This window comes from Trichechus manatus, unplaced genomic scaffold, assembly GCF_000243295.1.
Source record: "Trichechus manatus latirostris isolate Lorelei unplaced genomic scaffold, TriManLat1.0 scaffold00073, whole genome shotgun sequence".
In the NCBI taxonomy this organism is placed as follows: Eukaryota; Metazoa; Chordata; class Mammalia; order Sirenia; family Trichechidae; genus Trichechus; species Trichechus manatus.
The window spans coordinates 6,320,349-6,335,216 of record NW_004444009.1 but is presented as its reverse complement, the minus strand read 5'-3'; the positions used below and the strand labels follow the sequence as shown (position 1 = coordinate 6,335,216).

Here is a 14,868-nt window from a genome sequence, read left to right as displayed (position 1 = left end):
CGGGGCTGCCCGGAACCGAGCGCGAATCCGCTCGGCCCCGCGCGCGTAGGGCAAGTCGCTGCGCCTCCAGGCCGAGCCTCGCCCCCACATGTGCCGGGGGGGAGTGGCCGGTGGCTGGCTTCCCCATCAGCCCTCTCTACCTGTTGGCCGCTGGGAGCCCGGCTCACCTTGAACTCCTGGCCCGGAAGGTGCCTGCGGTCCCCGGCTCGCGTCCGCAGCTGGAGAGCAGAAATATGAGTCTTTGATATGCCCCGCCATAGCCGCCACGGGCCGACTCGCTCTTCACCGAGACCCATGCCGAGGTGGCTTTCCAGGGAATCAAGAGAATCCACCAACTTCCTTCTGCAAAGGTTACTGAGCCCCAGAGCGTTACAATAAAAATCGGGGTGTGAGTCCTTCCGACATTTTAGTTATGGCTAGATCTGCTTGAGTCATTTCTTCTTAGCTTTTCTTGAAGCACCATATTTATACACAAAGACCTAAGAGCCTTCTCCAACTTTTTTTTTTACCTGTTAACTTTCCCTTCCTTACTGTCCCTTGTCCTCCACCTTCGCGGAAACCCTTGGTGCCCCTTGATAATTTGGCCCTCGCCCTGCCTCCAACCCAAGGAATCTTTTGGGTTTTTTCCTCCCATTTTACACTCCGTACACATAGAAACCTCTTCAGAGTAGATACCATGGATATCTTAACCTGCCACAGAAACACATGTATTCATTAAGTGCCCACTATGAGGGCTGATCCTTAAGTGCTTGGATATTCCCGGATCCTTTTGGGTCAATGAATCCTCTGAACTGACTACAGGTTCTCTTCCAAGCCTCTAGGGAAAACAGATCTGAATCTTTCACAGATTGCATGCAGCATGGTTGGCCTCCCCAGCCAGGCCCCAGCTGCACGTAGGGTAAATGACTGCTCTGCACTTATGGCCAGAGGGTCCCAGTGGAGGCCTCCCACAGCTACTGCCTTCCTGTTGGCACCAGGGCCTACGTGTCCGCCAATCCCTGTGACTCCTGCCTGTCTAGCTGCTGCTGTGTTTTCTTCCTTCACCTCTGAGGGGATTTCTCAAACTGACTCCCTAAGAGAGCTTATCCACCCTCAATGCTTCAGCTGCAACCTGTGTGCAGAAATCTTCCAGATCTCTCACTTAGTTTTGTAACATCTCCTCTGTGGTCTCTGATCCTAGTGCTTTTAGTCTTTCCCTTTCACTCCAGGACCTTTGTATGTTTGCAGTTTGTTGCACATTGCTGGGGATCTTCCACACCCATTCATTTGGTTTCCGTGTCTAGGTCAAGTAGGGCCATGGCCTGTGGTTGTACAGATTGTGCACTGCACAACTCTAGGAGCTGCCATTCATTCCATAGCTTATGTGAATGACTCCCCCTAGAGCTGTGCAGTTCACAACCTGTGCATCAGCTAAGAGGGTTGGGGGAGGCAGAAGCTTGAAAAGAATGCCCCTCAGTAACTGTGGGAAGGAAGTAAAAGGGAGAGGGGGCAAAGAGAGACTGGCAAAAACAAAACAGAAATGGGGAAAGCACATCTTGGGAAGTCTTGGTTGTACACAGGGTATCCCGCCCTAGCTGGGTGTCTCAAGTTAACCGCATGCGGAGAATTTCTGTGAGGTCACCAGCCAATGCCTTTTCCCCTAACAGTTCTCTGAACTTGATGTTCCACACAGTAACTGCCCCACAGAAGCTCACTTGGTGTGCTGCAGCCTGACCTCTGGGAAAAGACTCCCGTTTCACACCATTCTAGCGCTGCACTGATTCCTGGAACTTAATATGTTGATAAACAATATCGTCTTTCCTCCTGTATTGCAACCTGGGTATAATCTTGGTGTCACCATTCTCTTTGTCCTTCACAGTCACATAGTGCCTCAGTTCTGTAGGTTTCCCTAGTGCACAGACTCAAGCTTCTCTCCTTGTTTCTGCAGCTACTGTCCTAGCCCAGGCCCTGACAGATCCCCACACAGATAATTTCTGTTATCGTCCTGGTTGGCTTTTTCCTCCAGCCTTTTTGTAAAGTTTGTCATTGTCCTATAGGATCATTTTTTGGGAGTCTCAGCTTTGCTCATCAGTTCCTTATGTTTTTCTTCCGAGGAAGTTCTGCCCCTCATGGTCTCCCTCTGGTCTTCTCTCTGGCTCAAAAACTCCATTCTAGGTTACCTCTTTCTGTCCCTTACATAGGATATATTTGAACCTTCTGGCTTTTCGCTTTCTCATGGTCTTGGAATGGGCACTCCTGCTTTTCTCTTCTTGGCTCTGTATTTCCTTCTTTTCCCTACAATTCACTTCCTCTGTGAAGCTTTCCTAGCTAAGTCTACCCACCACAGTCATGCCAGAACCCACTCAGCTTCATAGAGCAGGTTTTAACTTCTGTTGCCTGTCTGACCTCCCTTGTCCATTCATTCAGTACAGTATTTCTTGAGTGCCCACAACATACATTAGAGTGCGTTCAGCATCTTAACTGAGTGGGCAAGGGGAAGGGTGGACAGATAATAAAATGGCTAGCTACAAGACAGAATGAAATACCTGATGCTGAAACCAAGTTCTGGTGGGAAGCGGGGAAGAGGATGATTCATTTTTACTTGAGATCTAGAGATGTTTTGGCTGAAGAGGTGACATTTGAGCTGGGCCTTGAGGATAATTAGAATTTTGAAAGAAAGGGTGGAAGAACATTCCAGGCTCTGGGGAAAAGCATAAAGTGCAGATGAATGAGAGTACATGACTCAGTCAGACATGGTACGTAAGTTCCGTGTAACAGGAGGTGGGAGAGGAGCCCTGGTGTCGCAGTGGTTAAAGCATTTGGCTGTTAACTAAAAGGTCGGGGGTCTGAACCCACCAGCTGCTCCATGGGAGAAAGATGTGGTCGTCTGTTTCCGTAAAGATTTACAGCCTTGGAAACCCTATGGGACAGTTCTGCTCTGTCCTGTAGGGTCCCTATGAGGTGGACTCGACTCAATGGAAGTGGGTTTTTTAGTTTGAGGTGGGAGGAGGAGGATATAATGGGAGAACAAACTGGGAAGGTGGGCTTGGAGTAGATCCTGGAGGCTTTACATGCTATGCTGAGAAGCCTAGACTGAGGGGTGGGTCTGACCCCCTGGATGCAGCCAGACAGCTTAAGCTTCTCCCATCATAGCACTTACTTATCTCAGTGTATTATAATCATCTGTTCTCTTGTTTAAATCCTCATCCAGATTATATCCCCTAGAGGGAGGGGCCATGTTGGTCTTTCTGTAGTATCCCCACTACTAATAGGATGCTTGGCACATTGCAGGTGTTTGATTAATATTGGCTAAGTGAATAAATGTATATATCTTTTAGCCATAGAAAGTTTACAAGGGGAGATTAACATAGTGATTTGGCTTTGAGGAGGATAACTCGTGCTAGTATACAGCATGAATTGAAGAATGGAAGGTGTGGAAAATGTGGAGTGGGGTTAAGATATTCTCTTAGTTTGTGTCTTTTTATTTTTGCAAATCCATTGAAATAGTTTTTAAATAACAAAAGTAATGCATCTATATTTAAAAATTCAAATAGTATTAATTAGGTAGGCAGAACTGCTCTAACAAATAGACTCAAAGCATAGTGGTTCAAACAATAGACGCATCTTTCATAACAGTCCTGAGGGGATACTTCAGAGAAAAGTTTGCTGTGGGAACCCTGCTCTACACAGACATTCAGGCTCCCAGCTGATGGCAGCTCTGCTGTCCTCAATCCACAGCTTCCCAGATCATCACATCCATGATTGTCATCATCACCACTCCAGCCCCGGGAAGGGAGAAAGAGCAGGGAGGAGAATATATGGAGGCTTCATGGGCCAAGCTTGGAAGTGACACACATTGGAGAAAATTTAGTCAGGTGCTGCTGCAGTAGCTGTAAAGGAAGTTGGGTAATGCAGAGTAGCCAGGCAATCAGGTGCCAGCTACTATGGAAGAAAGGAAAAATGGACTTGAGTGGACAGTTAGCAGTTTCTGTGTCAGTTATAAAGGATATAAGGGAAAAAGAAAAATGTCCCTACCCTCCTACTTCCCAGGCAGAGCCACTCCGTATAGAATATATAACATAAGTGTAGCTGTATATTTCGTTTGTTCTTTTCTCATAGCTTCTACACAGGGCTTTGTACCTAAGAGGCACAGAGTAACAATACCTACTATTTATAGAGTGCATATCAACCATCAGATTCTTACATTCGCTTATTTAATTCTCACAACACCACTTTGGAAAAGGTACTGTTTTCTCTGTGTTAAGGATGAGGAAACTGATGCCCAGAAAAGTTAACTTGTCCGGAGTCATACAGTTACTCCATGCAGAGCCAAGGTTTGATCCCAGGACTCCATTCTGCCTCTATTGAGGAAAAGTTGGCTGATGTTCGCCATAACCTTATGCTATGTGTTGCTTGAGATTGTTGTTGTTAGCTGCCATTGAGTCAGTCTCTAACTCGTGATGACCACATGCACAACAGAGTGAAATGCTGTCCAGTCCTGCACCTTTCTAATGATTGGTTGCCGATTGGACCATTGTGATCCATAGGGTTTTCATTGGCTGATTTTCCAAAGTAGATTGCCAGGCCTTTCCTCCTAGTCTGTCTTAGTCCGGAAGCTCCACTGAAACTTGTTCTGCATCAAAACAAGTAAGCCTCCACTGACAGATGGGTGATGGCTGTGCTTGAGGCACCGAAAAACCCAAACCAAACCCATTGCTGTTGAGTCAATTCGTTGGCTGGGAATTGAACCCAGGTCTCCTGCATGGAAGGAGAGAATTCTACCACTGAACCATCACTGCCCCTATAAACAGTTGTCATCTAGTCAGTTCTGACTCATGATGAATGACCCCATGTGTTTCAGAGTAGAACTGTGTTCCATAAGGTTTTCAATGGCTGTTTTTCAGAAGTAGATTGCCAGGCCTTTCTTCTGAGGTGCCTCTGGGTAGACTCAAACCTCCAGTGGTTAACGACCGAGTGGATTAACCATTTGCACTACCCAAGGACTCCTGCTTGAGATTACCTTAGGAGAAAAAGGATGACAGTGGTTTGAAAGCATAATCGTGGTTAAAAAAGGAGGGCTTGAGGTGGGCACAGCAAAGGCACAATTCCTAAAGAGGGGGCTGGCGCCAGATGCACTGCGGAGACACAACTCTGCTACATCTAGCAGGTGCCCACGCCTGTTCTGAGGAAGGGGCTGAAATGCAGCCTTCTCCAGAAAGCTGGAGCTCATGAGTCTATCCAGCTTAAAGGTCTTTGAAGTGCTATGGCCTTCAGAGATTCCTTGGCACTCATTTTAGCCTTGTTAACAGAATTCCTGTATCTGCCAGGCTGATTAATGCCTGCCCTGGCTGTAATTATTCTTATTAGCCTGCTGAATAGGAACTCTAGTTGTCAGTGATCGTTCCTTACAAGGCAGTAGGGCTAGTCGGCATTTACATGGCGATTTTGTTTTAGTGATGAACTGCAGAGCTGATCCCACCCCCCCACCTCTCCCCGCTTCTACCCACAGATTGAATGTACATTTTCATACTGGCGCTGTGTTGGTAGTTAAATAAGGTGTTTGCTTGTCTGTTAGTGTGTGTCTGTGTCTCACTTCATCAAATGAAGTTGGGGGGAAGCTGTCACTGCAGTTCATAGCTATTCAGTTTTAATTGTATTGGTTCCTTAAAGGAAGGGTAGCAAGGCCACTTGACTCTGCTTTGGGGAAATAACTGGAATTGGCAAAAATTGTTTGTGATTTATCTTAATGGAAAAGGCGAAGTGCTGCAGTTGGCACAGCCAGTGGTTTTCAGATCTTGGAATCTTTTTTTCTCCATATCCAACTGCAGTCTTTGGGAAGCAACAGAATTATACCCAGTAGTTAACGCTGTTGTGTACGGGCAATGTCATTTCCAGCAGACTAGCATTAATGGCACCGTGTGTACGTTTGTGTTGTTTGAATGCTGATTTTTCCACAATATTCCGTAAGTGTTTGTGCTAGATTATGGAGTCACTAAGCAACATGATTCAAGCTTAAGTATGATGTTCTGGGACTTTAATTGCATCCTGTTTCATACCTTTATAAGCAGCTGGAACGTGAAAGCATTTACATCACTCAGGATATTATCAGGGGAAGAGAGAAGTACCGTCTGTTGCTAGTGTTCCTCTGTCGGGGATGAAATTTGACTTAGAACCATGAAGAACAGAATTGTGCTTAAGGGTTCAGGGCACATTTCAGAGTGGGTGCTACCTTTGAATCTTAATGAACTAGAGGCAGTGTGCAGACAGATAGGTGACCTTTTGGACCTTAAAAGTGAAACCGAGCCAAAAATGCCCTACTAATGGCTCTTCCTTTTCTTATTTAGAAATGAACTAGGCCAGAACTTTCCAGCTGCTGGACCATGGCAAGGGACCCACTTGGGTTTCAGGTGGGGGTGTAGATGTCTCACAATATTGATGCCCTCAGCACCCAGGCATCTATCTGGAGCCCGTAGGCCAGTGGCTGCCTCTAGACTAGAAGCCCTGTTTACCCAGAGAGCCACACAGATATTATCATTTCCTGTGTCCCCTGATTTGACAAAGGTTGGCAGTTATGTCTTCACCTGGTGAACCACAGCCCTTTAGTCCCAGCCTTGGGATGCTGTTTGAAGATAGAAGCTGAGAAGCTTGGTTGACAGGGTGAGTAGCTCATTTATTCATTCAGCAAATATTGAGTGAGTGCCTAGCTCATTTATTCATTCAGCAAATATTGAGTGAGTGCCTTCTATTACACACCAGCCATTGTTCACAGTGCAATGGATTCAACAGTGAATAAAGCAGATGCAGGTCTGCCCTCTAAGGGTAGGGCATGATGCACTAGAAATCGTGGTTGGTGGTCCACCCAGGAAGTGCAGCACCACCTGGATGTCTGAGGGGAGGGTCAAGAGCTGGTCCTTGGGAATGCCTGCAATTAGGGGACAGGAGTGGAAAGAAGAGTTCTGGAAAGAGTAGTCAGAGGAGTGGGAGAAGAACCAGCAGAGTGTTCTGTCAGAAAAGCCCAGCAGGGATGGATGTAGTGGGCTTATTAAAAAGATGGCTTGTCAATTACTGCTGAGAAAAACCAGAAAGATAAAGACTAAGAGAAGCCCTTGGATTTGCAGACTGTGAAGTTTGACCAAACAGTGAAGGAGAAGCTGAAGCACAGGAGTACCAGAGCGAGTGAGGTGGGGAAGGAATGCTGAGGCAGAGGAGAGCCTATTCTTTCAGGTGGTACTAGGAGGAAGACCACCTTGAGAGGAATAGCTTGGGGGCATGGCCAGGCCAGACCAACTTGAACAGGATCTAGGAGACTCCAGCAAGCCTACAGGCCAGCGGGGAAGCTCCTGTGGAGGAGACAGGCTGACGAGCGGTGAGCAAGGACAGTTCCTGGACCTGGCCTCCAGAGAGAGTGGGACAGTTGGGTTGGGGCTCAAATAGAGACCCTGACCTTGGAGAGTGAGAGTGTTCAGCCCTCTCTCTTGAGAGAATAGACGGGAGAGGGGGAAGAAGGTTATGGAGTGAGCCGTGTGGAGTGGGGAATGCCATCTCTGCAGAGTTCTCAGCCTTTTTCTGCCTAAGAGCGGCCATAAAGTCCTCACGCATGCCAGGTAGAGGTTATCTATATCTTCTCTTTCATTCTCTGCATGCATTTAAAGTTTTCCCCCATACCCCTTTGGGTATCTTCTTCTTTGTTGATTGGTGGAGTTAGCCTACACCCTGACAGCTGTTGGTAGGTCTTCAGCTGTTAGGTGGAATCTCCAGCATAGGGACTTTGTGGCCATTTTATAACCCATCTTTCTCCCATCCCCATTAGCTAAGAAGAGTTCAATAGTGTGTATTGCAAATAAACTATTACATATTTGTTTTTAAACTATCTGTGCTCTTCACAAGCCCTGGTGGCGAGTGGTTAAGTACTCAAATGCTAACGCAAGGTTCGGCACTTCAAACCAACTAGCCGCTCTGCAGGAGAAAAGATGTGGCAATCCATTTCCATAAAGATTTACAGCCTTGGAAACCCTATGGGGCAGTTCTACTCTGTCCTATAGGGTCAGTATGAGTTGGAATTGACTCGACGGTAATGGATTTCTTTTGGTGTTTCAGTGGTTGGCGGTTCGAACCCACCCAGCGGCTCTGTGAGAGAAAGACCTGGCAATCTGCTTCTGTAAAGATTACAGCTTAGCAAATACTATAGGAGAGTTCTACTCTATCACATGAGGTCACTATGAGTGAAAATCGACTCGATGGCAATTAATAACAGCAACAACATACAGCACTGATTTTGTGCCAGGCATTGCACTTTCCGTGTATTGACTCATTTAGTAGGCCTCGTGACGCCATGATATAGGTACTGTTATTACCCCACTACTCAGGAAACTGAATCACAGAGAGGCTAAATAACGTGCTCAAGGACACACAGTAAGTGGCAGAGCTGCCAGGATTCAAACCCAGATGGTCTGGCTCCAAAGTCTGGGCTGATAAGATCAATGCACTGTTTTGCCTCTCTGTGTTGGTCCAGATCATTCAGAGGCAAGGAATTGATACAATTCGCTAAAACGTGATAACGTTGGTTTCCTTGTCTTTTAATAAAGCAGGGGGCTTGTATTCTAGCACTAGTTCTCCCACTCACTAGTTTCTGACCTTGGACAAATTGCTGAATAGGTCTTAGCCACTGTAAAATAAGGGTTGGACTAGCTGATCCCAAAGGCCCCCCTTCCGTCAGAATTCTTTGAATCTGGGCTGACCCCTGCTGTTGGCCATATGGGCTGCTTGGTCTAGCCCTGGCTTCCCTGGCTCCTCGCCCATCTTCCTGAGCACTTCTGTCTGCAGCCCATGCCTTGTTAGCTCTCACCTGCCTGGCATCTCTCTAGCACAGCGTGGTTCATGCCTTAGAGGGCTCTGGGAATTGCTCGTTGTTCTATCACTGTATCGGCAACGACTTCCTCACTTCAGGCCTTTTCCTGTGCTGTGAAACTGGGGCTTTCTCCCCATCGTTTCTCTACGTTATGGAGGTGTCGCCACCACCAGGTTAACTGGGCTTTCAGACAGACTTCTGGGAAAAGCCATGGCCCCACAAACACAGTAAAACCAGTAAGTCATTTCTAGATGACAGACTGTCTCTCATTCTTACTGTTTTTTTTTTTTTTTTGCAAGTTTTGATTGAGTATATCAGATTTGAGTAAGTTGGGGTTGGAGTGGAATAATCAATCCTCTACCCTCAGAAATGTGACTTGTGTTTTCTTCCACATTTAGCCTTCAAGCCCAGGGAATAGCCTGGTAGATGGTTATGCTCTACAGGTTCTCCTTTTCTTAATACTCCCCAGATCACAGCAAGAAGAGACATAGACATCTTTAGATGTGTCCAAATATTGACACTACTTTGGATTTTACACCCTTCCTGAAGGGTTTTTCAGTTGCTGGGCCAATCCTGACTCATGACGACCCCACGTGTGTCAGAAGTAGAACTGCGTTCCATAGGGTGTTCAGTGGCTGATATCCCCCCTACCCCTAGGAGTGGATTGCCAGGCCTTTTTTTCCAGGACATCTCTGGGTAGACTCAAACCACCAACCTTTCAGTGAGCAGCTGAGCATGTTAACCATTTTTCCTGAAGGATAGGAGACTTGAAATTCAGACATCTCCAGTCAGAAGTCTTAATACACTAAGGTATGTGTTCCTAGTGTTTGAGGGCCTTTTCATTTCTACTGGTCTGAAAGGGAAGATTCTAAATGATGCTGGATACAATGCCAACTAAAAAGACACATTCTGGAAAGCCTGCATATTGTTGTAGAAACCTGTGTTTATGGCCCCTGTCCTCACTGCATGCTGGCTGCTGCCCAGCCCTCCCTGGCTTCCTTAAGGTGCTGCTACTGCTTCTATTGCTCAGTCCAGTGATGTTATCTCACTTGTCTTGGATGCTGATATCTTTGAGGTTTACCAGGAATCCTCAAGGGTAATTCTGGGCTGTGTTTGAAATAGCTTACTGTCTCGTGCTATTCTGGAGGCAGAGGGGTGAGTAGTGCTTTATAACTGCATTGCCCTCTAGGATGTACTAAGAACAGAATCTTAGCTGAGTTGGTAGCTGTCTAGCATGCTGTCACTTTGCTTATGTTGCAGTGAGAGTTAAAAAAAAATTTTGGCACAGATGTTCATTTTTCCATTTTGTGAAGGCGGGCATATCCAAATGTTTTCTTATTTATTAGAAGACATTATAGTCCATCATCTTTTATTGAGAAATCCATACAGTCAATTCCAAGTTAAGAACACAACACCTAGCACAGAGTCTGGCACGTGGTGGGAGCTTAGTGACATTAGTCAGAGTGGACATGGTTGTGACACCTGAAGAAGTAAACAGTTCTGCCCAACTATTACCCTATGGGGCAGTTCTTCTCTGTCTTACAGGGTTGCTATGAGTTGGAATTCACTCGACGGCAGTGGTTTTTTTTTTTGGAAGAGGGGGGTTATTACCCTACCCTGCAAAACAAGACATTGCTACTTTTCCTTGTGGTTTTATTTTTTAATACCTTAGCATCCACACTGAGGGAATATTTACCATGTGCCTTGCACTCAGGGGCATTGGTGGTTCCGTGGTAGAATTCTCGCCTTCCACGTGGGAGACCCGGGTTCGATTCCAGGCCAATGCCTGTATGTCATTGGAGGTTTGTGTGTTGCCATGATGCAGAACAGGTTTCAGCAGAGTTCCCAGACTAAGACAGACTAGGAAGAAAGGCCTGGTGATCAACTTCCAAAACTCAACCAGTGGAAACACTATGGATCACAACGGTCTGATCCACAACTAATCACGGGGATGACGCTGGACCGGGCGGCATTTTGCTCTCTTGTGCATGGGGTCACTGTGAGTCAGGGGGCTGACTCGACAGCAGCTAACAACAGCCTGGCACTCTGAGAGGTTACAAAGGAATTATGAAATGGAGTCCAAAGTGGAAACAGAACCAATTATAAGTGAACAGCAGAATGGATTGTAGGTACTTTTTAAAGGCCTGAGTGGATGAATCATTGTGAGATAGCTGTGCAGTTGGTGGCTATTGGAATTGTGGGGATGAAGCTGAGGACAGGAGCTGTTATTATGGAAAAGCTCCATGGAGCAGGGGGGACTGGAGAGCGGTTTGAGCCAGTAGCAGGAAGGCATTTTGTGTATGAAAATAGCCATTGCAGTTTTGCAGAGGCAGGAGTAAATCAGTGTGTGTGGGTTGGTGTCCCATTTGGGGATTAGCTGGTTTAAGCAGGAGAGTAAGAGGCACCTCAGGGGTTGTAGATACCAAGCTCTGGGGAGGGGGGGTTGATGGAGAGGGTGAATGTGAGCAGAGTCACCGTGAAAGGTGTTGGCAGTTTCCACCGAGCTGCTAAGAGCCCACATGGATGGCTGGGGCAGTCTGCTGGGCTTACAGGAAGCCAGCCTGCTAAATTGAGGTGATAAGTCAGGCCATAATCCTATTTTTGGTCTTTTCTTACAAGGAAAACAGCTCACCAAACAATTACTGATGTTCCCTTTACGTAGTTTATCAGAGCATTTCTTCAAAGGACCATCACCTGATGAGAGACACAGATCAGTTTTAGAGGAGGAATGGGGATTTTTAGTTGGTTTTCTATGGAAGCAAGGCAGTCATTTGGTCTATTCATCAGAGTCCCACTTTAATAACAATTTATTCCACAAACAAGTATCATCTGAACCATGAGGAAGAGTCCTAGAAAGCTGAGTGTTCTCCTGACTCACAGTAATGGGGTGAAGGTGCCTTTGTTATCTCACCCTTGGAGGTAGAAAGGTGGAATGCACTGCCCCTTTCTTCCCTCAGGGAGCCCTCATGCTAACAGTCAGTTTACACCACAGGCATAGAGATAGTTATCACTCAGCAGATGTGAGTTTGGTCCTAAGAAAACAACAATAATAAGGCAAGCTCTGTGTTCTGGTAAATGTATTCGTTTAAGGCATTCATTTCTCAAAACAAAGACTTGTGGAAACTGAGCACCGAATCAAATTTTGGTGACTCCTCTTTCATGAAGTTTTCCCTGTGTCCCTCACTCCATGCCCTTAGAAACAACATAATCTACACACATTAAGACTCACTTTTGTTTATGTACTGCTGACTTAGGCTGGGTTTGCCTAAATATATATATATATAGAGAGAGAGATTTATATCAAAGAAATGGCTCACTTGGTTGTAGAGACTGGAACCTGGGTCAGGCTGGAGGCTTTTGCTGATTCACATAGCCACAGGGGCTGGCGAACCCAAGATCAGCAAGTCAGACAGCAGGGCTCTTGCTCACAGGCTGCAAAGACCAACGAATCCCAAGATAGACAGTCAAGACGATAGGTAAGCTGTCAACTCAAGTCCCAAGAAGCGGAATTCAGATGAATAGGAACCAGCTGCAGATCCAGAGCTAGCGAAAGCCCACAAGCCTTGCCAGAAAGTCCACTTATATTTGATGCAGGCCACACCCCCAAGGAAACTTCCTTTCAACTGATTGGCTACTCACAGCAGTTCCTGTCATGGAGGTGATCACATTATATCAGGTCTCATCATGGAAGTGATCACATCATCATATGATTGCCAAACTGCATCATTACTGTCAAACCACTGCGAATCATGGCCCAGCCAAGTTGACACACAACCTTAATGATCACAAGTGCCTTGGAATTTTTTCTGCAAGTTTGGGTTTTTCACTCTCAAGTCAAGTTTCACTTCCCCAGGGAGGAGAGGACATGTTCTGACCAGGCTGCTGCCTGTTGTGTGGGCTGGCTGGATCTGTTCATTCCTTGTCAGCTCTTATGGAGCCACATTCTTTTCCTTGAGCATAGCTATCAGCTCATACTGCTCTGCTTATTAGGATCCACCATCCATCCATTTGTTGTACCGTAGTGGCTTGCATGTTGCTAGGATGCTGAAAGCTATGTCACTGATATTTCAAATACCAGGGGCACCCATGGTGAACAAGTTTCAGTGGAGCTTCTAGACTAAGACAAACTAGGAAGAAAGGAATGGCAATCTACTTCTGAAAATGAAGCAATGAAAACCCTATGGATCACAACCGAATGTTGTCCAGTGCTGAAATATGAGCCCCCGAGGTTGGAAGGTCATATTTTCCAACTACTGATTCTTTCCAACTACTGATATTTTCGCATTCCAATCACTAGTAATTATCAATGCATCCTGATTGCATGTTCGATCAATTTCGGACTGCAGAAGCTAGTAAAAATCTTCAATTTCTTCATCTTTGGCCTTAGTGGTTGGTGCATACATCTGAATAATAGTTGTATTTACTGGCCTTCTTTGTAGACATATAGATATTATCCTATCACTGATAGCATTGTACTTTACGATAGACCTTGAAATGTTCTTTTTAACTGTGAATGCAATGCCATTCCTCTTCAATTTGTCATTCCCGGCATAGTAGACCACATGATTGTCCAATTCGAAATGGCAAATACCAGTCCATTTCAGCTCACTAATGCCTAAGATATCGATATTTATGCATTCAATTTCATTTTTGACAATTTCCGATTTTCCTAGATTCATACTTCGTACATTCCCCTTTCCGATTATTAATGGATGTTTGCAGCTGTTTCTTCTCATTTTGAGTTGTGCCACATCAGCAAATGAAGGTCTCAAAAGCTTGACTCCATCCACATCATTAAGGTCAACTCTACTTTGAGGAGGCAGCTCTTCCCCAGTTGTCTTTTGCGTGCCTTCCAACCTGGGGGCTCATCTTCTGGCACTATGTCAGACAATGTTCTGCTGCTATTCATAAGGTTTTCACTGGTTAACTCTTTTCAGAAGTAGACTGCTGGGTCCTTCTTCCTAGTCCGTCTTAGTCTGGAAGCTCAGCTGAAACCTGTCTGCCATGGGTGACCCTGCTGGTATCTGAATACCAGTGGCATAGCTTCCAGCATCATACCAACATGCAAGCCCCCACAGTACAACAAACTGACAGACTCACGGGGGAATGTGAAAGTTGGAAACAAAGAAGAAGAATCGGTAATTGGAAAATATGGCATTGGTGACAGAAACGATGCTGGAGATCACATGACAGAATTTTGCAAAACCAATGACTTTGTCATTGCACATATCTTTTTTCACCAACATAAACGATGACTATACACATGGACCTCACCAGATGAAATGCAAAGGAATCAAATTGACTACATCTGTGGAAAGAGATGATGGAAAAGCTCAATATCATCAGTCAGAACAAGGCCAGGGGCCGACTGCGGAACAGACCATCAATTGCTCATAGGCAAGTTCATGCTGAAACTGAAGAAAATTAGAACAAGTCCACGAGAGCCAAAGTACGTACTTGAGTATATCCCACCTGAATTTAGAGACCATCTCAAGAATAGATTTGACGCATTGGACACTGATGCCCAAAGACCAGACGAGTTGTGGAATGACATCAAGGACATCATACATGAAGAAAGCAAGAGGTCATTAAAAAGACAGGAAAGAAAGACAAGATGAAAATGGATGTCAGAAGAGACTCTGAAACTTGCTCTTGAACTTCCAGTAGTTAAAGCAAAACGAATAAATGATGAAGTAAAAGAATTGAACAGAAGATTTCAAAGGGTGGCACGAGAAGACGAAGTAAAGTATTATAATGACATGTGCAAAGAGCTGGAGATGGAAAACCAAAAGGGAAGAACACACTCAGCGTTCCTCAAGCTGAAAGAACTGAAGAAAAAATTCAGGCCTCGAGTTGCAATAGCAAAGGATTCTATGGGGAAAATATTAAATGACGCAGGAAGCATCAAAAGAAGATAGAAGGAATACACAGAGTCATTATACCAAAAAGAATTGTTCGACGTTCAGCCATTTCAAGAGGTAGCATATGATCAGGAGCCAATGGTACTGAAGAAAGAAGTCTAAGCTGCACTGAAGGCATTG

The 14,868-nt window shown here is 45.5% G+C and overlaps 1 protein-coding gene across 1 annotated transcript in view; it reads left to right on the top strand.

The window, feature by feature from the left end:
* Positions 1-14,868, top strand: part of PTGFRN (prostaglandin F2 receptor inhibitor) — a 96,780-nt gene that overhangs the window by 291 nt on the left and 81,621 nt on the right. The window lies entirely within an intron of this gene.